This window comes from Oncorhynchus kisutch, linkage group LG22 (genome assembly GCF_002021735.2).
Source record: "Oncorhynchus kisutch isolate 150728-3 linkage group LG22, Okis_V2, whole genome shotgun sequence".
In the NCBI taxonomy this organism is placed as follows: Eukaryota; Metazoa; Chordata; class Actinopteri; order Salmoniformes; family Salmonidae; genus Oncorhynchus; species Oncorhynchus kisutch.
The window spans coordinates 3460910-3484398 of record NC_034195.2 but is presented as its reverse complement, the minus strand read 5'-3'; the positions used below and the strand labels follow the sequence as shown (position 1 = coordinate 3484398).

The 23489-nt window shown below is 44.5% G+C and overlaps 1 protein-coding gene across 1 annotated transcript in view; it reads right to left on the bottom strand.

The window, feature by feature from the left end:
• LOC109867539 (plasma membrane calcium-transporting ATPase 1-like) overlaps positions 1 to 1549 on the bottom strand; it is a 31930-nt gene extending 30381 nt beyond the window's left edge. Inside the window, exon 1 of the mRNA XM_031802129.1 lies at positions 1150 to 1549. The gene's annotated coding sequence lies outside the window, so the exon portion shown is untranslated. The remainder of the gene's footprint in view (positions 1 to 1149) is intronic.
• Between the last annotated feature and the right edge of the window lie 21940 nt (positions 1550 to 23489).

Sequence of the window (23489 nt, the reverse complement as noted above, 5' to 3'; positions counted from 1 at the left end):
CCCATTACACATTTGTCTTTGTGAATCTCAGTTATGAAAATGATTGAAAGACAACAAAAAAACAACTCTCTCGTTCTATTTTTCTGTTGTCTTAATGCTGAATGGAGGCTGGAGAAACACAAATGTGTGTATGTTTGTGTGTGTGCGATGTGCATGCCTGGATGCAATGTGTGCGATGTGCATTTGTAGTGTGTGCTCTCGGGTTTGTATGTGTGTGCATTAAAGTATGATGAATCGATGACACTTCAAAGGGAAAAGGGATGAAGAAGTAAAGCGCTCCATAACAACAAAGACAACAGGAGAAAATGAGTCAATGGATTTCTGCTGTAAAGGTCAAAGTTTGGGGAAGTAATTCATTTGGACAGCTTTCCTTCTCGACCATCAATACTACAACAACAACATAATCCTGGAGTCTATTTCAAATGATAGTCCTGAGTCGGGTCTAATGGCACCGCTAATGACTTCCGATCACCCCCCCCCCCCCCTTTGGGCAGGGGTTAAATTCTCCCTAGAGCCCCTTCTGTCTGAATGCCCCTCTATCTGTGTCTCTCTTCTTTATTTGACTTCACTACAATACATTTGTAAAAAAATAAATACTAAAAAAAGACAACAATTCCCACGTCGATACGTCATCAAATGGAAATGTTTTTAAATTCCCGTAAAAAACAGCGTCACGGAAACACGTAGATTCAAACAGCTGGTGACATGGCAACATTTTAAGCCATGTCATGTTGCTTCCAGCTACATAGATGCTTAATCGTATTATGGTGGTACCTACCTATCCCCCCGTAAATGCATTCTGACAGAGAATATATGAATAACGTTTTATGTGTTGCTACGACACAGTGTGAGCATGTGCGTGGGTTGTTAGCGTGACAGAGCAAATAACATACAACAAAGGGATCAATAAACAATTGGTAAAGCTTTTAAAAATTATATTCTAACTCTAAAAATCTCTCACAACTGTTAATGCAAATGTCTTATTTTGACCAACAAAAAGTGAATCATTTCAGAATTCTACTAAAAAACAAGTCATTCTAATAAAATGATCTGCAAATCCAATGAGATCCAAGAAATTGCCCAAGAGCCCACACATGATTGTTTATGTTGGTTTGATATGATAGTTAATGTCAAGGCGGAGTCACTTACAGGTGAGCCAAAGAGGGGGCCCGCCGGTGGGGCAGGGCTCGTGTGCCGAGGTGAAGGGAATCCGCCATGTCAGAAACATCCAGAAGAGCCCTGTCTATCTGCCCATCAACGGTCACACATACGAATGGAGCACGGTCTGCTGCCTAGCTGCATCCTTTGCCAGCCCTCTCTTGCACGACGACAGCACGCCAGCGGCGCTTAACTCCGATTGCTCCGTCTCAGGGACAGTAGAGAGCACGACCTCACCGAAACAGGATTAGCTATAAATAGGCATGCATATCCGTCCAGGGGCTGCTGCGTGGCAGTGGCTCAGTCTTTGCCTGTGTGGTACTCTGTAGCACTAGAACGCTAAACACTTGTGGAGTAAACGACTAAACCGGTGTACCCTCACTCAACCCCACCCTACTTCACCCACCAGTCATTGGGTTAGCTATAGCTCCAAGGGATTTTGGGAGTGATGGGCAGGGGATTATGTTAATCAGACTCCTTTCCTGTCCCCTTTGTTCGACAGAGTCCTGCCTCTCACTATGCCCCCAACTCCCCAATTAAGAGATCAAGCCAAGTATCCCATGATCAAGGCCTCATTTCACCTCACTACTGCTGTGTTTTACACATACTGAAATGCAGTGCACATGTCGCACATGCATGCACACACCCTCCCGTGCACAGATGCCCACATTCAGAGGAGGATTAAACTACACTGCACCTACGCACATGCACACACAGCCAGATTACAGACGCACATATACACACGGCACAGAAGGATTATACACAAATGCACACACCCACACATACACTGCAGCTAGACAGCAGGATTAGAGGCACACACAAGTACACACACAGAAAGAGACAGATAGAGAGAGAGATTACAATGCAGTTCAGATGCGGTTGCCTCTGCATAATGTGCAGATCTGATATGTAGGGCAGCAGAGGAAGAGGACATTATTTAATGCAATCTCTCCAAATAATACCATACCCTCCCTGCCAGTGAGTGACCCTGTTTGAAAGCTACCCTAACTTGACATTCGCCCAGGGCAACCACAAAGAGTGATGAGCCATTGAAAGCATAGCGACCAGGCTGCGTTTCTCTATCATGTCAGCTTCTTTCTGAGAGGATTGTTTGTTGCTTGTGGTATTCGATCCTTTAGACAAAAAAATATATATATATATATAAAAAATAAAAAATAATAATAAAAAATAAATAAATAAATAAATTATAATAATAATAATAAATATATATATATTTCGGTTATTGAACTACAGCAAGTGAAGTAGATTAATACCTGATAACTGAGTTACGGTAACAGATTTACCTCATGGGCCCCTGATCTCTACTACACAGAAATGCATAATTATGGATACGAATGTTATTCTCCTCATGTTTCACGTTTGGACATCAAAGCACAGCACAGTAGAGTACAGTACAATACAGCACAGCAGAGTACAGTACAATATATTGTACTCTACTGTGCTCTACACACTGTGCTGTACAGTACTCAGTACTGTATTGTACTTGTTTTATACTGTACTCTACTGTGCTCTACTCACTGTATTGTACTGTACTGTACTGTACTGCGCTACCCAAACTTGTGAAACAAATGTCTGTGATAGGTTCAGATTTGCTAATGGAATTATGAGTTTTAATCCCTTCATTATTAATAATCAAAATGGCTATAAATTAAATCACTATAACTAATTGATACCATTACTTGTTACCCCTATGAACTTTAATTATCCTTCCTCCTCATGCGGTTTTTGATAACAGAATTACAAGGCAATATTACTTAAACTTACAATTAATTTCTCCAAAACAACATTTTGATATGTTGGCAGGGGACTTTATGTCAACATTATTGTGTTTTGATGTATTTCTGATACCTTTTAAGACTTTTTCTGGTAGATGTTTTCTAAGACCCCGTTTCCATCTGTTCATCTTAATAATTTTGAAAATGGAAAATGGTTGAAAAATTTAACTTTATTCAGTAGTTATATTCATAACTGTACGTTTCCTTTCAGTCGGTCACTCAGCATAACATACGATGGGGAAATACAATCCCACCCCAGGCGGGCTCAGACGGTACCAATCTAGGAGGCCCGTGGCAGCCCAAGCACACACAGGTTCCACTGGCTCCAAAAACCAGTTACAGAAGCCACCTTTTTCCCTAATACTTACCGAGAAGCCTGAACTGTCAGACCCCCATATAGGGAACCAGAACCTGCTGCAAATTGGCTATGCGCCCTGACCATAGAGTCCAAGTCCATAGACCCCACAGTTCCAAGAACAATACTTACCTTGAGAGTCTGAAAGGTCAGAACTCGTACAAGGAACCCCAAGTCTAAAACGACAGAACACCTGTCGTGACTTAGTAAAGCACGCACGCACACTGCATAGCATCGATCAGAGTCGGGGAACTGTGGTAACCCGGGTTAAATGCGGAAGCTGCACAGTGGTCTAAGGCACTGCATAGCATCGATCAGAGTCGGGGAACTGTGGTAACCCGGGTTAAATGCGGAAGCTGCACAGTGGTCTAAGGCACTGCATCGCATCGATCAGAGTCGGGGAACTGTGGTAACCCAGGTTAAATGCGGAAGCTGCACAGTGGTCTAAGGCACTGCATAGCATCGATCAGAGTCGGGGAACTGTGGTAACCCGGGTTAAATGCGGAAGCTGCACAGTGGTCTAAGGCACTGCATCGCATCGATCAGAGTCGGGGAACTGTGGTAACCCGGGTTAAATGCGGAAGCTGCACAGTGGTCTAAGGCACTGCATAGCATCGATCAGACTCGGGGAACTGTGGTAACCCGGGTTAAATGCGGAAGCTGCACAGTGGTCTAAGACACTGCATAGCATCGATCAGAGTCGGGGAACTGTGGTAACCCGGGTTAAATGCGGAAGCTGCACAGTGGTCTAAGGCACTGCATCGCAGTGCTAGCTGTGCCACTAGAGATTCTGGGTTCGAGTCCAGGCTCTGACGCAGCCGGCCGCGACCGGGAGACCCATGGGGCAGCGCATAATTGGCCCAGCACTGTCTGGGTTAGGGAAGGGCTTGGCCGGCAGGGATGTCCTTGTTCCATCGTGCACTAGCGAATCCTGTGGCGGGCCGGGCGCAGTGCACACTGACATGGTCGCCAGGTGTACTGCGTTTCATCCGACACATTGGTGTGGCTGGCTTCTGGGTTAAGTGGGCATCGTGTCAAGAAGCAGTGCGGCTTGGTTGGGTAATGTTTCGGAGGACGCACGGCTCTCGACCTTCGCCTCTCCCGAGTCCGTGCGGGAGTTGCAGCGATGAGACAAGACTGTAACTACCAATACCAACCTGTGGGCTGCCTAACACCCACTCCCGAACCCAGCAATAAAAACACTATGAGGCACCATGGGAGCAGTTACATCCAAGTGATACAACTGCAGCAAAGATATCACCAACTGCAGCAAAGATATCACCAACTGCAGCAAAGATATCACCAACTGCAGCAAAGATATCACCAACTGCAGCAAAGATATCACCAACTGCAGCAAAGATATCACCAATTGTCATACTCCTGCAAAATGCCCAAGCAGCTGCCACACCCCTAGCGGAGTGTGAACCCTTGTCCTTTGCTTTCATACCCCAGGGAGACCTCCACAATCCAATGAGAAACACGCTGCTTAGAAAGAGCCCCAGAGCTGTATCTCAGTCAATTGCTACTATTACTGATTCTGATGGTAATCATTTATATGAAAATAAATTGATAAGTGACTGTTGCCAGTCTCTTGACAACAAGGTTGATGAAATCCGAGCAAGGGTAGCATTCCAGAGGGACATCAGAGACTGTAACGTTCTCTGCTTCACGGAAACGTGGCTCACTGGAGAGACGCAATCCGAAGCGGTGCAGCCAGCGGGTTTCTCCACGCATCGCGCGGACAGAAACGAACATCTTTCTGGTAAGAAGAGGGGTGGGGGCGTATGCCTTATGGCCAACGTGACATGGTGTGATGAAAGAAACATACAGGAACTCAAATCCTTCTGTTCACCTGATTTAGAATTCCTCACAGTCAAATGTAGACCGCATTATCTACCAAGAGAATTCTCTTCGATTATAATCACAGCCGTATATATCCCCCCCAAGCAGACACATCGATGGCTCTGAACGAACTTTATTTAACTCTCTGCAAACTGGAAACGATTTATCCGGAGGCTGCATTCATTGTAGCTGGGGATTTTAACAAGGCTAATCTGAAAACAAGACTCCCTAAATTTTATCAGCATATCGATTGCGCAACCAGGGGTGGAAAGACCCTGGATCATTGTTACTCTAACTTCCGCGACGCATATAAGGCCCTGCCCCGCCCCCCTTTCGGAAAAGCTGACCACGACTCCATTTTGTTGATCCCTGCCTACAGACAGAAACTAAAACAAGAAGCTCCCACGCTGAGGTCTGTCCAACGCTGGTCCGACCAAGCTGACTCCACACTCCAAGACTGCTTCCATCACGTGGACTGGGAGATGTTTCGTATTGCGTCAGCCAACAACATTGACGAATACGCTGATTCGGTGTGCGAGTTCATTAGAACGTGCGTTGAAGATGTCGTTCCCATAGCAACGATTAAAACATTCCCCAACCAGAAACCGTGGATTGATGGCAGCATTCGTGTGGAACTGAAGGCGCGAACCACTGCTTTTAATCAGGGCAAGGTGTCTGGTAACATGACTGAATACAAACAGTGCAGCTATTCCCTCCGCAAGGCTATCAAACAAGCTAAGCGCCAGTACAGAGACAAAGTAGAATCTCAATTCAACGGCTCAGACACAAGAGGCATGTGGCAGGGTCTACAGTCAATCACGGACTACAGGAAGAAACCCAGCCCAGTCACGGACCAGGATGTCTTGCTCCCAGGCAGACTAAACAACTTTTTTGCCCGCTTTGAGGACAATACAGTGCCACTGACACGGCCTGCAACGAAAACATGCGGTCTCTCCTTCACTGCAGCCGAAGTGAGTAAGACATTTAAACGTGTTAACCCTCGCAAGGCTGCAGGCCCAGACGGCATCCCCAGCCGCGCCCTCAGAGCATGCGCAGACCAGCTGGCCGGTGTGTTTACAGACATATTCAACCAATCCCTATACCAGTCTGCTGTTCCCACATGCTTCAAGAGGGCCACCATTGTTCCTGTTCCCAAGAAAGCTAAGGTAACTGAGCTAAACGACTACCGCCCCGTAGCACTCACATCCGTCATCATGAAGTGCTTTGAGAGACTAGTCAAGGACCATATCACCTCCACCCTACCTGACACCCTTGACCCACTCCAATTTGCTTACCGCCCAAATAGGTCCACAGACGATGCAATCTCAACCACACTGCACACTGCCCTAACCCATCTGGACAAGAGGAATACCTATGTGAGAATGCTGTTCATCGACTACAGCTCGGCATTCAACACCATAGTACCCTCCAAGCTCGTCATCAAGCTCGAGACCCTGGGTCTCGACCCCGCCCTGTGCAACTGGGTACTGGACTTCCTGACGGGCTGCCCCCAGGTGGTGAGGGTAGGCAACAACATCTCCTCCCCGCTGATCCTCAACACTGGGGCCCCACAAGGGTGTGTTCTGAGCCCTCTCCTGTACTCCCTGTTCACCCACGACTGCGTGGCCACGCACGCCTCCAACTCAATCATCAAGTTTGCGGACGACACAACAGTGGTAGGCTTGATTACCAACAACGACGAGACGGCCTACAGGGAGGAGGTGAGGGCCCTCGGAGTGTGGTGTCAGGAAAATAACCTCACACTCAACGTCAACAAAACTAAGGAGATGATTGTGGACTTCAGGAAACAGCAGAGGGAACACCCCCCCATCCACATCGATGGAACAGTAGTAGAGAGGGTAGCAAGTTTTAAGTTCCTCGGCATACACATCACAGACAAACTGATTTGGTCCACTCACACAGACAGCATCGTGAGGAAGGCGCAGCAGCGCCTCTTCAACCTCAGGAGGCTGAAGAAATTCGGCTTGTCACCAAAAGCACTCACAAACTTCTACAGATGCACAATCGAGAGCATCCTGGCGGGCTGTATCACCGCCTGGTATGGCAACTGCACCGCCCTCAACCGTAAGGCTCTCCAGAGGGTAGTGAGGTCTGCACAACGCATCACCGGGGGCAAACTACCTGCCCTCCAGGACACCTACACCACCCGATGCTACAGGAAGGCCATAAAGATCATCAAGGACATCAACCACCCGAGCCACTGCCTGTTCACCCCGCTGTCATCCAGAAGGCGAGGTCAGTACAGGTGCATCAAAGCTGGGACCGAGAGACTGAAAAACAGCTTCTATCTCAAGGCCATCAGACTGTTAAACAGCCACCACTAACATTGAGTGGCTACTGCCAACACACTGTCAATGCCACTGACTCTACTCCAGCCACTTTAATCATGGGAATTGATGGGAAATTATGTAAATATATCACTAGCCACTTTAAACAATGCTACCTTATATAATGTTACTTACCCTACATTATTCATCTCATATGCATACGTAGATACTGTACTCTATATCATCGACTGCATCCTTATGTAATACATGTATCACTAGCCACTTTAACTATGCCACTTGGTTTACATACTCATCTCATATGTATATACTGTACTCGATATCATCTACTGTATCTTGCCTATGCTGCTCTGTACCATCACTCATTCATATATCCTTATGTACATATTCTTTATCCCCTTACATTGTGTATAAGACAGTAGTTTTTTGGGAATTGTTAGTTAGATTACTTGTTCGTTATTACTGCATTGTCGGAACTAGAAGCACAAGCATTTCGCTACACTCGCATTAACATCTGCTAACCATGTGTATGTGACAAATAAATTTGATTTGATTTTATTTTATTTAAGACATTTTATACAAACCTTTATGCCTCAGAACTGCCAAATGATGCACCCAAATTAATGGAGAATTTATTTTGTAAGATTGAGCTCCCTACTATCTCCGAAGAGCAGAGGTCCCTCCTTAATGCCCCTATTACCAAGGAAGAGATAATGTTCGCAATTAAGAATCTGCAAAATGGTAAGGCCCCAGGACCAGACGGGTTTTGTAGTGAGTTCTATAAAGAGTTCCATGGCCTGATCCTTGAGCCATTGCGTGATATGTTTAACCACTCATTTTCAAATGACCAACTCCCTCAAACGCTGAGAGAAGCCAACATTTCACTTATTCTCAAAAAGGGAAAATGTCCAGAGTCTTGTTCCTCGTAGACCAATTTCCCTTCTGAATGTGGATAGAAAATTGCTTTCTAAAATTCTAGCCACAAGATTAGAGGACTCACTGCCACTAATTGTGAAAGGAGACCAAACTGGCTTCATTAAGGGCCGTAAGTCATGCAACAATGTCAGGCGGCTTCTTAATGTAATTCAAGCCTACCAACAAAGTGCTGTGGATGGTCTTGTGCTCTCCCTAGATGCTGAGAAAGCATTTGATCGTGTGGAGTGGTCTTACCTATTATTTGCTCTAAATAAATTTGGTCTGGGTGACAACTTTATAAAATGGGTGAAAGTTTTATATGATGATCCTCAGGCTGCTGTCCGTACTAATGGGCTAAGGTCAAATAGCTTCTCTATACACAGAGGTACCAGACAGGGCTGTCCTTTATCCCCCCTCCTCTTTGCACTCGTTATGGAACCACTGGCCGAGGCCATCAGGGTAACGCCTGCTATACAGGGGCTGCTCATTGGTGATGTTCACCATAAAATAAGCTTGTATGCTGATGATGTCCTGATATTAATCTCTAGTCCCGAGACTTCAATTACATCTCTTATTAATATTATTGAATAATTCAGCGAATTCTCAGGCTACAAGATTAACCTAACTAAGTCAGAGGCTATGCCACTTGGTAGCCTACACTCTGTACCTAATACTTCTCCCTCCTTCCCTTTTAAATGGCCTCCCTCAGGTTTCCTGTATCTGGGTATATTTGTAACTCCTAAATTCCAGCAAATGTACAAAGCCAATTTTGTTCCCTTGTTTGATACAATAAGACAGGATCTGGAGCGCTGGAACTCTCTCCCGATTTCTTGGTTGGGTAGAATATCCCTCTTGAAAATGAACATTTTACCTAGACTACTTTACTCAATCCAAATGATCCCAGTATTACTCTCCAATAAGGTAATAAAGGATGTAAATGGATGGCTAAGTTCCTTTATATGGAGTAAACGCAAGCCAAGACTTAAGATGGCAGCTGCCAAGTTCTATGGGCGGCTTGGACCTGCCCAATATCAGGTTCTATCAATGGTGTGCCCACCTTTGTTATATTTCTGACTGGATCACAAATGATGACTCCTCTATTTGGTTAGACATTGAGACTTCTCTTTCAAAATACCCCTTACAGGATCTTTTATTTTTCAGAAGTTTCAAGTCTGTAGAAGATCACTGCAATAATCCCGTTACACTTAACACACTCAAAGTATAGAGGTCAGTTCAACGCTTCCTGGGAAGGTCCAAACTAACCTCTGCTCTTACCCCAGTTCTTAACAACCCAGATTTCGGTCCAGGATTGCTGGATGCTGGCTTTAACTTTTGGCTTAATAAGGGCATACGCAGGCTACATGACTTATTTGCTGATAAGATTTTGTTGTCATTTGAGCAGATGGTCGAGAAATATCGACTCCCAAAGCAGGACTTTTTCCGCTTCCTACAAGTAAGACATTATATTCTGAAGAGCACCGCCTTAATTGATAACCCTGATGTGTCTGTCATTGAAAGAATGCTTTTTTTCCCACAAAGGAAAATGTCTGTAAGTCTGTTTTATGATACTTCCTTTTCTGTTGTCAACACACAGAGGGTGAAACAAGTGTGGGAGAAAGAATTGTCTGTTACTATTGACGAAGAGATGTGGGAGGACATTTGGAGATATGCAAAAACAATATCTATATGTAATCGTACTGGAGCAATCCAATTAAGAATAATACACAGATTGCATATATCCCCAAATCCCAGACATGCTTGTAGCCCCACTTCCTCTTCCCCTCAGTGTCTTAAATGCAAAACTGATACAGGCACCCTAACACATTGTTTATGGTCATGTACCAAAATACAAAGAAACTGGTCTGGTGATCTGCAAGAAATTGAAAAGATCCTAGGGGTTGATCTAGAATTGGACCCAGTTTCTTTACTGTTAGGTCTCCCTAGTAGGCATGTTACTTCTGTGGGTAAAAGGAGGCTTTACAACATCCTTACCTTCGCAGCGAGGAAAAACATCCTTTTACAGTGGATTAGTGATAAGGTTCCTTCTATTAAAGATTGGCATAAGATACTATTTGAATGGGTGCCTCTGGGAATATCTGACATGTACATTGCATTCTAAAACTGACCACTTCTACAAAGTATGGGAACCTTATCTAAATGACCTAGAACCTGAGGTATCAGCTATTATGCTGCAAGGATTCTCGTAGAATGGCAGGGATCTATGTATTTCAGAACTACACTGTACGTTCCATGTGTGGAACCTCTTGGTTTAAACTGAGCTTTTTTGTTTAATTTCTGTTTGTAAGTTTGTTTAAAATGTATGTATTGAGAGACGCAATGATGGTGATGGGGTGAGAGAAGCACCGAGCGGGAAGAGGAAAATGGTGTACGTATGTATGTGTGTGTGTGCGTACGCGTATATGTGTGTATATGCATGAGTGTATATATGTATATGTATGTGTGTATGTGTGTGTGTGTATATATATATATACATATGTATGGGTGCTGTTTTTCTTGTTTTTGTTCTGTGTGCTTTGTCTCTGTTGTTGTATCTCTTAATATGGGTGAAAATTGTGAAATTCCAATAAAAATACTGTTACAAAAAATGAAAGAGCCCTACCCCTATCTAGATTAGTGAAATAGACACAAAGCTGGTCACAAATGCAGATATCCTTGGGCCTATCCAAACGCATGCATAAAGCGTGCACAGGACACAGGCCATGCAACCTCCGTTGTTCACTGGAACAAATGGAGTAGGTTAGAAAGGGAACAGCTTGAATGCCAGGGACCTGTAAGACATAGGCATAACCTTGGGAGCAAACGCTGCATTAGGACATAGCATCACCTTGGAGTCGCCAGGTGCAAACTCCAAATAGGAAGCGTGTACTGATTTGGGCGAAGCCAAGGCGAAGCCAAGGCCATGAGTAGCTCAGTCTTATAGGAAAGGATCTTCAGGTCCACAGACTCCAATGGTTCAAACGGAGGCTCACACAGTGTCCAGGACCAAATCCAGGTCCTAGGTCAGTACCATAGGCTTAGACACTGCTCTGAGACGACGCAAACTTTCAGGAACCGCCCCACCAGAAGATGAGACCCCAGGGTATTTAATTTAATTTATTTAACCTTTATTTAAAAAGGGAAGTCAGTTAAGAACAAATTCTTATTCACAATGACGGCCTCCCCGGCCAAACCCGGAAGACGCTTGGCCAAGTGTGTGCCGTCCTATGGGACAGCCAATCACGGTCGGTTGTCCTATAGCCTGGAATCAAACCAGGGTACGTGGTGATGCCTCCAGCACTGAGATGCAGTGCCTTAGACCACTGTGCCACTCGGGAGCACCCGGGAGAGCCGTCAATCCCTACATGACACGCCGAGATGGCTGCCATATAAATGTGGAAAAGAAAGGACCTGCTTAAAAAGCTCTTGCATGAACATCAAAATCCAAAGAGCTCTGGAAAGGTGAAACTCGTTTAACCTGAGAATGCGCATTTTGTCTTATAAAAGTGTTGAATAATGTCACGTATACTCCCTCTCCGGCCTCTAGGTCACCAGGCTGCTGATTATTACGCACACATGTCATCATCATCACCGCACCAGCACTTCATGACACTCACCTGGACTCCAGCACCTGTCTGGTCTGGGTTCTGCTGCCGGAGCAAATGAGGATGCCTCAGCCAGCTCATCAGGCTATCATGCCTCAGCCGGTACCTCGAGGTGTCAAGACTCAGTTGGCAGGTCAAGCGTCTGTTGCCGAGTCTACCGAGGATGCCTCAGCTAGCTCGTCAGGCTTTCATGCCTTAGCTAGCTCGTCAGGATTTTATGCCTTAGCTAGCTCGTCAGGCTTTCATGCCTTAGCTAGCTCGTCAGGCTTTCATGCCTTAGCTAGCTCGTCAGGTTCTCAAGACTCGGTGGGCTCGGCAGGCTCCCATGCCATAGCTGGCTCGCCAGGCTCCGGCACTTCCGGCTGCTCGTCAGGTTCCCGTGCCTTTGGCGGAGGCGACTGGTCCACTCTTGATCCCCGGGATCGTGCCTTTGGTCGGCGTCCTGCGGCTGGAGTCGCGCATCGCAGAGGGGGTACTGTTTCGTCTGCTCCTTCTTCGGCACTCTAGGACGCCGGGCTCCCACGCCCCAGCCGGCTCAACAGGTTCCAGCGCTTCAGCAGAGGTGACCAGTCTGCTCCTAATCCCTGGGATTGTCCCTTTTGTCAGTGTCCTGCGGCTTGAGTCGCGCATCAGAGAGGGAGTACTGTCACGTATACTCCCTCTCTGGCCTCTAGGTCATCAGGCTGCTGATTATTATGCACACCTGTCACCATCGTCACACACACCAGCGCTTCATGACACTCACCTGGACTCCATCACCTCCTTGATTACCTTTCCTACATCTGTCACTCTCCTTGTTTTTTTCTGAGCCATCCGATTGGCCAGCGGTAAGTGCACTCGATTTGCTCTAGGGCCAACCAGGGAGGCAAAGTTTGTTCAGGTACATGACATGTTTCTAAATCCGAACACTTCACCTACCTGGTGCAAACGGCAGCTGAATCGGTTGCACCTACCAACAATAGTGCGAGATGATAAAACAAATTGGAACGCAAGGCGTTATTGGTGGATTTTTACAGACATTTTTGTTCATTGACTAGAAACGCCTCGCGGTCGACCGGTAGGTGACCACTGCTTTAGGTAATTGATATTCAGCACCCCTTTTCCAAGTAACCCACACACAGCACTCCCTATCCCAGTAAGGAAGCATCTGTCGTGTTCAACCAGCGGGACACTTCTCAGACCATGAGAACCCCCTGCAACAGCAGTCACGGGTCCTTTCAAGGAGACAACACCTGTAGGCACAACAGGGATATTCTTATTTACAATGACGGCCTACCTTGGCCAAACCCAGATGATGTTGGGCCAATTGTGCGCCGCCCTATGGGACTCCCGAATCACGGCCCATTATGATACAGCCAGGGATCAAACCCGGGTCTGTAGTGACACCTCTAGCACTGCAATGCAGTGCCTTAGACCGCTACATCACTCAGGAGGACCATTGATGTAATCACGCCACAAAAAGCAGGAAGAGGATGCACAGCGAACTGCAGACCCTCGTCAGCGTCCTCATCTTCCATGGTGTAACTGCACCCTGAGAACACGCCCACTCTTCCGGCCTCTTGCTATGTATGCAAAGGTCTGCTCTTTCCCCCGCGGTGCAGAAGAATCAGCTTTCACCTCGCGCTCTTTTGACCCAGCACCGTGTCCATGCTAAGAAGTCCCCCGCTGCCCAGAAGCACCAAGATGGTCAAAAACTCTCCATGAACCCGCCTCTGGCTTGGCCCCTTTCCTTCACACAATAGGAACTGCCGGGCAGCCCCCGCAAAGGTTTTTCATGGGAAAAAGGACCCGTAGAGCTGCGTCCTGTTTTTGTTTCTCCTCGAAACATAGCTGAGCCAAACAACCTTGTTGGCGAAACTGGCTCATGAGCGAAAGCATGTTTTCAGCCTAGATAAACAGGACAGCCCTCAAAGCCATCTTTCATTTTCCTAAAAATAGGGCATGGCCAGAGGTTCAAACTCTGCTTTTTGAAATTACTCTTACCACTGGCCATCTTGGCTACACACACAGAGCAGAAAGTAGTGGGGTTTTAGCAAACACAAATTGTACCCAAGCAAGGAAGCATTAGCTACACAAGCAGAGCAAAAAGTAGTTAGCTTTTAGCAAACACAAAAAACGATACCAAGACCCAAACTTGCAACATCTAGGGGGATGAGTACTCTCTCCCCACTAACAGACGCCTAAGTCAGAGACGAATCCCTTAGTCTTCATATGCTTAGTAAATTAGTTAGTAAATTGCGTAACACCTACTTCCTTCAGGTGAGCTAAAGAGAGAAGCATTTAGGAAATGGATGCGAGCCCCGGTATTATAGCCAGGAAAGCGTTACTTCCAAGGGCATACTAGGTTTTCATTGGCCCATTGGGAGTGATTTCAGTTTTCTTCAGGTGAATATAATTGGTTGTTGACTCCCCATATTGTGTTATACCAAGTGACTGACTGAAAGGGGACTGAAGATGCATGCTTAGTCATTCATTTTTGTTTTTAGGCATGCAGAATTCATGGCCTGCTGGTCAGTGTGGCCTTTTGTTTTGGATGTCTGTGTACACGAAACATGGTCATATGTGGGTAAGCAAGCATGTCATTAAATCTAACAGACGCACCTCCCCTACCTTGCCAGTCAACCAATCCGTGTCTGTGTATCGGACATAGAGCTTGTGGAAGCCTAAAGCTGTTGTTAGCTTAAAACTAAGGATTGTTAGCAATTACAAATCTATAGCGTGTCTTTAAGTTAAAGTAAATATGCAGCACTCATGTCTGCCCCAGATGCACTACACACACGCACACACACACACACACACACACACACACACACACACACACACACACACACACACACACACACACACACACACACACACAGCATCAGTACTTTTAGGGACATATGCACACAGATTAGCCCCCACACAGCATCACTAGGCAACACACATCGTATGGTGACAACCATGGCATCAAATGAATCCACACCTTACCCACTCAACCTGTCTGCTAATCAAAGGAACTGGTCATGGACACATGTTTGCAGTCCAGGTAATGACTAGAGGGTGTGAAAGGCATTAGAAACGTCTCATTAACATTCAGTGAAAGCCAATGTTTCATCAGGTAACAGGAGAACAGGATCGCGTTTCTGACATTATTGTACATGTTCAAACTGTTGCTGTTCAAACTGACAAAATGTGGAGCTCAATAACTAATGTACTGAAGGGAGAGCAAAGATCAACGGTCAAATGGATTAGATGGTTTATCACCAGGTTTGGGGGGGTTCAATTCACTCTAATTCTGTCCATTCAGCAAATGTATTGAAAATCACTCCATCAGGATCTAATGGAGAATTTCCCAATCCATTTTAGCCAAGGTAAGTGGACAAATCATGTTTGTTTGTATTTTGAGAGGACGAGCTTTTTATTGTCTGCACCACAGTCTTTAAAGGGATGTTTCACCCTCAACACAATATAATCTGTGTAGCTCAGTTGGTAGGGCATGGTGATTGCAATGCTAGGGTTGTGGGTTCAGTTCTCATGGAGGACCAGTATAAAAATGCATTCACTCCCTACAGCTTTTTAATGTCTGCACCACAGTCTTTAAAGGGATGTTTCACCCTCAACACAATATAATCTGTGTAGCTCAGTTGGTAGGGCATGGTGATTGCAATGCTAGGGTTGTGGGTTCAGTTCTCATGGAGGACCAGTATAAAAATGCATGCACTCACTACAGCTTTTTAATGTCTACACCACAGTCTTTAAAGGGACTCTGGATGACAGAGTCTGCTAAATGACTTTTGACGAAGGGTACTTGCTGCTTCTGTTTACATAGTACACCATAGGCTACTAGAGAAGAAGTGTATGCATCCAATTGTTGCACTGTGTTTTAGGGAGAATATATTGATTTCATTTACTTTCAATCATCCTTTCTCAAATGAAATGCAATCTGCATGCAGTGTTGGAAGAAATCAAATACATTGACCTCACAAAATACTGGCAAATATTATGTGATACTGCCTACTTGTGGCCATTGTTGAACACCTGGAATGTTTTCTCTAAAATTGTAAAACATTTTTGCGAGAAGTGCCTAGGCCACAATTTATATTGCAATGGAATACATATGAGGCGCTGCATATTTCCTAAACCTAGAGGAAAACAGTAACATTCATCACAACAAAGAGAGATCCATTAACTTTACTGGCGCGGTGAATTGTTTCTTTACTTTTTAAACGGAGAATTAGCGGGACTTCAGAGTTTTTGCCCCCTTTGTGTATGGTCTTCCTGCATCGTTTGTGTATGGTCTTCCTGCATCGTTTGTGTATGGTCTTCCTGCATCGTTTGCCATAAGATAATGTTATTTATTGGGGTTCGGTGGAGGTTGGTGGGGATGGGCTATAGGAGGATGGGCTCATTGTAATGGCTTGAATGGAATTGATGGAACGGAGTCAAACATGCGGTTTCCATATGTTTGATAATGTTCCATTTATTCCATTCCAGCCATTAAAATGAGCCCGTCCTCCTATAGCGCCTCCCACCAGCCGCCACTGCTGGAGTTCAACGTTAAAGGGAAACTTCACCATTTTTCCACTTCATATTCATCATCTCCAAAACCACCCCAACGTCAACATATGTGAAAATGTGTTTCTATGTTCTGCGGTAAAAAATAAATAAAGATAAGTGTTTCGATCATCAACCAATTAGTAGATGCCTACTCACAATTGGTTAAAATAACCAAAATAATACTGATGATGTCAATGGAAAAACTTATCTTCCTCAATTGTTTTTACTTTAATACTTGGAATGAGGGTTCCTTTGAAACGTGTGTCCTGAACAGCATTAGTATGAGCAGCATTAGTTGACACTTCTCTTGACAGGAGGACGGGAAGGGTCATATAGCCTAGTAACTTTTGTTGTGATATCTAGGGATGAAACGGTTACCGGACGGGAAGTATTACCGTTTCAAATTTTAATTATCATTGAAACCGTGTTTGATTACCACGGTTTGAAAAACTCACGGTAAATACTGTCCAGCATCAACCAAAGTTAGCAACAGTCTGACGCACGTGTGAAAACATGGGAGATTTTTGCCTTCTAAAAGGCAATTTGGGGTTTTACAAGAGTGCTGAGAGAAACTTAATCGAAGATGGTCACCCTGTCTGCAGAACATGCAAACAATAAATTGCTGCGAAAGGGGGCAACACTTCAAATCTCTCGAGTCATCTTCGTGACCACAAACCACTACTTTATAGCGAATGCAAGGTAAGTTATCTTTTAGCTCAATACATGATGTGTGGACTTTGGAATGGGTGGAAAACGTCATGGTTTGTCTGTCTAACTTGCTAATAGCTTGTCAATAATGTAAACTGAAGCGTTCAGTGTTACCTACTCTTGTAAAAACACGAAGCGTTGTTCTGCTGCTGCTGTATATGTCCTGTGTGTCTGCAGACTCTATTCGCTCATTGCACACGATAACACGTTATGTAGTTTAGTCACCCAAGCAACATATTTTGTTCATTTAAAATCCGGCAGTCCTCGACTTGGTTGTAAAAGTGTTCCAACAGGAGAAACACTATAGACTCCTGTATTTATGTCAATTGTTGGGCACATTTAAATTACTATTGTCTTCTTAAGACTCATTTATATTTATGTAAATTGTGCATGGGGCCATTGCATATACTCGAATGCAACACAGAAGTGAGTTAATAATAATTATAATGTAACAACACCAATAATAACGTTGATAATAATAATACATTTGCCATTCCCTTGTTTACAGAGAGGCGTGCAGCAGGCAAACCCAGTGATGCTATTGGTCCCTCATCTACAGTTGTGACACAGGCACTCGAGCAAGAATTTAAAAGGCAGGCTCATTATGCACCCACTGCAGGCCTTTCATATTACATTGCAAAGGACATGATGCCATTTCAAATGGTTGAGGCCTGGCTTTCTGAGGCTGATGAAGGTTGCTGTGCCTCACTATAAAGTGCCATTACGAACATTATTTTCCAAGACTGAAATCCCAAACCTGTACAACCAGGCTAAAGCTGATGTTGGGAAACGTTTGGCTCAAGGCACATGGTTTGCTGCAACTACTGACCTCTGGACCAGTGAAAGCAGGGGGTGGTTCAACCCTACACCAGCTTCACTATCCATCACCTCACCCCAGACTGGCAACTGGAATCAAACTGCCTAGAAAACACAGTTCTTCCCAGAATATCACTCAGCTCACAGTTTTTTTAGAGAATATGCTGAAAGAGTGGGGGGGGGGGGGTCAACAAGAAAGACCTGGTCTGCGTTACCACAGACAATGCAACAAACATGATCAAGGCTTTTTACCACAGCGGTATCGGAAAGGCTGGGTTGCTGAGAAAGATTACCTCGCTGGCCATGGCAGAACACTGTCAATGACACCTGCAATGACAACAGGCTCAGTCCCATGATGCTGTGACACACCGCCCCAGCCCATGACGGATCCTCCACCTCCAAATCCATCCCACTCCAGAGTACAGGCCTCTGTGTAACGCTCATTCCTTCAATGATAAATGCGAATCCGACCATCACCCCTGGTGAGGAAAAACCGCGACTCGTGAGTGAAGAGCACTTTTTGCCAGTCCTGTCTGGTCCAGCGATGGTGGGTTTGTGCCCATAGGCGACGTTGTTGCCGGTGATGTCTGCCTTACAACAGGCCTACAAGCCTTCAGTCCAGCCTCCCTCAGCCTATTGCGGACAGTCTGAGCACTGATGGAGGGATTGTGCATTCCTGGTGTAACTCGGGCAGTTGTTGTTGCCATCCTGTACCTGTCCCGCAGGCAGGTGTGATGTTCAGATGTACCGATCCTGTGCAGGTGTTGTTACACGTGGTCTGCCACTGCGAGGACGATCAGATGTCCGTCCTGTCTCCCTGTAGCGCTGTCACCGCAGGTGTGTGTGATGTATGTATGTGTCCTGTGTATCCAGTTTGTGTCCAGTGTGTGTATGTCCGATGTATGTTTTCCACTGTGTCCTGTGTGTGTCTACATACAATTTTTATATTTTATTTTTTTGAATTTTTTACCCCTTTTTTCTCCCCAATTTCTTGGTATCCAATTGTTTAGTAACTACTATCTTGTCTCATCGCTACAACTCCCGTACGGGCTCGGGAGAGACGAAGGTTGAAAGTCATGCGTCCTCCAATACACATATAGATTGTATTGAGTATACAGTCCACGCCATATCTATTTTGACAGTGAAGATAACATTTTAAATGTGACTCTGTACTCCAGCATTTTGGATTTAAGATCAAATGTTTCATATGAGGTGACAGTAGATAATGTCACCTTTTATTTGAGGGTATTTCCATACATATCTGTTTCACCGTTTCGAAATGAAAGCACTTCATGTATCTAGTCCCCCTATTTGAAGAAGTCACACGTATTCTGACCAATTCACTTATAGTGTATTAAACTAGGGAAACTTTTACCTCTCATGGCCACATGGTGTCATCTTCATTGTTAATGTTATTCATTTAATGTTAATGCACACAAAGTGCATAGTGCTAATAATTTAATTTGATGGTTGTTGATTTTCAATATTAAACTTAACTAAATGATTTCATTGTGTATCACTACTTTTTTGAACATTCCCATCACATTTTAATAATACTGATAACCGGGTCACTATAATCGTGATATGAAATGTTCATACCGTTTCATAACTTTTCCACCTTTTTAGTTAGATGAGAGACGAAGAAGAAAAGGACTGAAAATTCAAAATGCCCCTGCTCCTATTCGGATACATTGAGGTCATTTACAACATTTGCCTGAAGTATAATATACTATATATATATAACTCCGGGTACACCACCTTTTGACCTTTGCACTCGCTGGGCCTGCGTCCTCGTCACTGCCGCCGCCAACCCCATCACCAGTGGTGTGTATTCATGGATGCCAAGAGAAGCCAGGCTTCCCCAAAAAAATGGACCAATATTTTTTTAGACATCAAATATTTTATCTTTTGCCTCTCTATGTTTCATCATTTTCCTTCAATTCGCAAGAGGCTGAATGCATCTCACCGGATAAGGCATCCTAGCGAGCAATACAGCGTCCTCTCTCTACGTGTAAGGCCATCTATTTCATACCGTCTGGCCCAAACGGGTATGACATTGTTGCCACCCGTAGCATTGAATGCAATGCAAGGGAAGCACAAGCATTTGGCCTCCCTTGACGAGAAAAGTATCCAAAACAAATTGCCAAAACTGAGCGAACTCAACTGTGAATGGTCCTGGTGCACCCCAATAAAGTGTCAAGGGAAGCCCGCTTGGATGTCAAATCAAATGTTATTTGTCACATGAGCCGAATAAAACAGATGTAGACCTTACTTACAAGCCCTTAAACAACAATGCAGTTCATGAAATAGAGTTAAGTTGACCATTTTTGGTGTCACTCCTATTCAACCGCATTGAGAGCATACTGTACGTCATTGATAGAAACTTGAATTGTTGCATCTCGTTGTGTTGTTGTCCTCCGGTGGCCTGCCAGCTAGCTAAAATTGGTCCTTTCCTAAATTAGCCATGGAGGAAGATAGGGGTTTGGACTTCTGGTTTTACTTAATTACTTAATTCTCTGTACTAGCCAATGATTAGAACGGCGATTCTGATCCAACCATACATTCATACATTGTGCCCCTGGCCTGAGAGGATGGAAGTTCAATATGTACTTTGATGTAAAAGACTAATGTTAACTAGCTAACATTGCTCATGAATGGAAGTTAGGCTAGCGAGCAAGCATTTTAGCCATTTTAACCTATGACAACAATAAATACAAGTGTGTATTGTATGACAGAGAAATAGACCATTTCGTCAACATGAAAGTGAGGAGGATGGCATTGGAATATCTCTACAAGTAGGGTGAGTCAACATATTTTCTACTTGCGCACACACACACACACATACACACACACAGAAATCAGAACCATGGACAGGCACATCATATTTAGCTTACGTTGATTGCAGGCCAGGCAGCGGGCCAGGCTGCCAGGGTGCAGGCCAGGCTGCCAGGGTGCAGGCTAGGCTGCCAGGGTACAGGCCAGGCTTCCAGGGTACAGGCCAGGGTACAGGCCAGGGTGCAGGCCAGGCTGCCAGGGTACAGGCCAGGGTGCAGGCCAGGCAGCAGGCCAGGGTGCAGGCCAGGCAACAGGCTGTTAGCCAGCCTGACAGCTTAGTGGAGTCTTAGTGGGATCTGCCACTAGCAGTCAGTGTAGTCAGCTCATGTATCCCCATTGAGACAGTGTCTGTGCCTCGATCTAGGTTGGGCAAAACTAAAGATGGCAGTGTTCGCTTTAGCAATCTCACTGGAATAAAGACCTCCTCCATTCCTGCCATTATTGAAAGAGATTGTAATATCGCACATCTCAAAATAATGCTACTTAATGTTAGATCCCTCACTTACAAGGCAGTTATAGTCAATGAACTAATCACTGATCATAATCTTGATGTGATTGGCCTGACTGATGCATGGCTTAAGCCTGATGAATTTAATGTGTTAAATGAGGGCTCTCCTTGTCCAACATGTCTCTGGACCTACTCACTGCCGTAGTCATACTATGGACCTAGTTTATTATATTGTGAATCTTAATGTTTTTCCTCATAATCCTGGACTATCGGACCACCATTTTATTACGTTTGGAATCACAACAAATAATCTGCTCCGACCCAATCCCAAAGGATCATCAAAAGCCATGCCATAAATTCTCGGACAACCCAAAGATTCCTCAATGCCCTTCTAGACTCCCTCCGCCTACCCAAGGACGTCAGAGTACAAAAATCGGTTAACCACCTAACTGAGAAACTAAATGTAACCTTGCGTAATACCCTAGATGCAGTCGCACCCCTAAAAACAAAAAACATTTGTCATAAGAAACTAGCTCCCTAGTATACAGAAAATATGCGAGCCCTGAAGCAAGCTTCTAGAAAATTGGAACATAAATAGTGCTACACCAAACTGGAAGTCTTCCGATTGGCTTGGAAAGACAGTACCGTGCAGTATCGAAGATCCCTCACTGCTGCTCAATCATCCTATTTTTCAACTTAAATGAGGAGAATAAAAACAATCCAACATGTATTTTTGATACTGTCGCAAAGCTAACTAAAAAGCAGCATTCCCCAAGAGAGGTTGGTTTTCACTTCAGCAGTGATAAATCCATGAACTTCTTTGAAGAAAAGATCATGATCATTAGAAAGCAAATTACGGACTCCTCTTTAAATCTGCGTATTTCTCCAAAGCTCAGTTGTCCCGAGTCTGCACAACACTACCAGGACCTAGCATCAAGGGAGACACAAGGTTTTTAATTCAATATCTTTTGACACATTAATGAAAATAGTAATGGCCTCTAAACCTTCAACCTGCATACTGAACCCTATTCCAACGAAACTACTGAAAGAGCTGCTTCCTTTGCTTGGCGCTCCTATGTTGAACATAATAAATGTCTCCCTATCCACCAGATGTGTACCAAATTCACTAAAAGTGGCAGTAATAAAGCCTCTCCTGAAAAAGACAAACCTTGACCAAGAAAAAAAAACTATCGGTCTATATCGAATCTCCCATTTCGCTCAATTTTTTTGTTGAAAAATCTGTTGCACAAAAACTCACTGCCTTCCTGAAGACAAACAGTGTATACGAAACGCTTCAGTCTGGTTTTAGACCCCATCATAGCACTAAGACTGCACTCGTGAAGGTGGTAAAGGACCTTTTAATGGTGTCAGACCAAGGCTCTGCATCTGTCCTCGTTCTCCGAGACCTTAGTGCTGCTTTGACACCATTGATCACCACATTCTTTTGGAGAGATTGGAAACTGAAATTGGTCTACATGGACAGGTTCTAGCCTGGTTTAGATCATATCTGTCAGAAATGTATCAGTTTGTCTCTGTGAATGGTTTGTCCTCTGACAAATCAACTGTAAGTTTCAGTGTTCCTCAAGGTTCCGTTTTAGGACCACTATTGTTTTCACTATATATTTTATCTCTTGGTGATGTCATTCGGAAACATAATGTTAACTTTCACTGCTATGTGGACAATACACAGCTGTACATTTTAATGAAACATGGTGAAGCCCCAAAACTGCCCTACCTGGAAGACTGTTTCAGACATAAGGAAGTGGATGGCGGTAAATGTTTTACTTTTAAACTCGGACAAAACAGAGATGCTAGTTCTAAGTCCCAAGAAACAAAAATATTTTCTGTTGGATCTGAACAATTCATCTTGATGGTTGTACATTCGTCTCAAATAAAACTGAAGGACCTCTGCGTTACTCTGGACCCTGAACATATCAAGACTGTTACAAGGACAGCTTTTTTCTATATTTCTATATTTGTAACATTGCAAAAATCAGAAAAGTTAATTCATGCTTTTGACACTTCAAGATTAGACTACTGCAATGCTCTACTTTCCGGCTACGGGATAAAGCACTAAATAGACTTCAGTTAGTGGTAAACACAGCTGCTAGAATCTTGACTAGAACCCCAAAATTTGATCATATTACTCCAGTGCTAGCCTCTCTACAC